The sequence below is a fragment of the Apodemus sylvaticus genome, chromosome 5, assembly GCF_947179515.1.
Source record: "Apodemus sylvaticus chromosome 5, mApoSyl1.1, whole genome shotgun sequence".
Taxonomy (NCBI): domain Eukaryota; kingdom Metazoa; phylum Chordata; class Mammalia; order Rodentia; family Muridae; genus Apodemus; species Apodemus sylvaticus.
The window spans coordinates 33,982,741-33,984,177 of record NC_067476.1 but is presented as its reverse complement, the minus strand read 5'-3'; positions in this window follow the sequence as shown (position 1 = coordinate 33,984,177).

Below are 1,437 nucleotides of genomic sequence, written 5' to 3'. Positions count from 1 at the left end.
ATCCCCAAAGTTGACTCCCTTTGTGATTTTTTAGTTGTTTCTACTACCATTTTTAGATCCTGGATGATTTTGTTCAGTTCCTTCACATTTTTGTTTGTGTTTTCCTGTAATTCTTTAAGGGATTTTTGTGTTTCCTCTTTCAGGACTTCTGCCTGTTGACCCATGTTCTCCTTTAAGTGCTTTTTTTGTGATTCCTCTTTATGGGCTTCTGTCTGTTGACCCATGTTCTCCTGTATTTCTTTAAGCAATTTTTGTATTTCCTTTTTTAGGTCTTCTACCTGTTGACTCATATTTTCCTCTACTTCTTTAAGGGAGTTATTTGTGTCCTTGAAATCCTCTATATTATCAGCATAATGAGATGTGATTTTAAATCCAGGTCTTGCTTTTCTAGTGTGTTCCCGTATCCAGGACTTCCTGCTGTTGGAGAACTTGGTTTGGATGGTGCCATGTTCCCTTGGTTTCTGTTGGTGATGTTCTTGCATTTGCCTTTTGCCATCTAGTTATCTCTTTTGTTAACTGGTGTTGCTGTCTCTACCTGTGGCTTATCTGTCTTGCAAGCCTCTGTATCTGTCCTCCTGAGAGACCTGGTCTCTGTGTACACTGATTTGTAGGTGCTCCTGCAAGGCTAGCCCTCTTGTGGTTGTATTTGGGTATGTAGCTCTGTGGCCCTGATCAACTCTGGGTGCAGGCAGTAATTGGAAGACTCCTGTCCCAGGCTGTTCCTAGGCTCTTGTGTCCTCAGGATTTCTGACTGTTTCCTCTGAGCAGCAGGGGTGGTCCTACCTGTGCTGCCCTGCCTCTCTGCACTCCTTAGTATTTAGCTACCCCTGTGTGTCACTTGGATATGGTACACAGTGGCAGAGGTTTGTTCCAAGCCAGGAAAGGAACCTCGAGGGCTTCTGCCAGAGGGTTCTGGGTGTGATCCTCTGGCAAGGGAGGTTCTACCTGTGCAAGTAGGCCCCTCCTCACTCCTGGCTGGTTAAGCTGTCTCCCTGCACCACTTTGGTATTGTGCACTGTGCCAGAGGACCCAAGCCAGAGACAGAAACTGGAAGGCTTCTGCCAGAGGTTTCTGGGCATGAACCTCTGAGCAGCAGGTGTGGCTTTACCTATACAGGCTGTTTTCTCTGCACTCCTGGGTGGTTAAGCTGCCTCCCTGCACCACTTGGGTGTGGTGTGCTGTGCTACAGGATGGACCCAAGCCCCCACTATTTTATAATATAAACTGAAAATGAACTGAAAACAACAGATCAGAATTGCAAGGGTATGGAGGGAGGCCTGGACACAGAGAGAAGAGACTATTAGGATAGTGAAAATAGTCTATATGATAATAGAATGGGTGTATGTATGCCATGGTACAATTGTTCCATAGCAGAATCCACAACACAAGGACCTGTTCCACTGTAAACAATGGACTTAGGTGGTGTCTTAGGGTTTT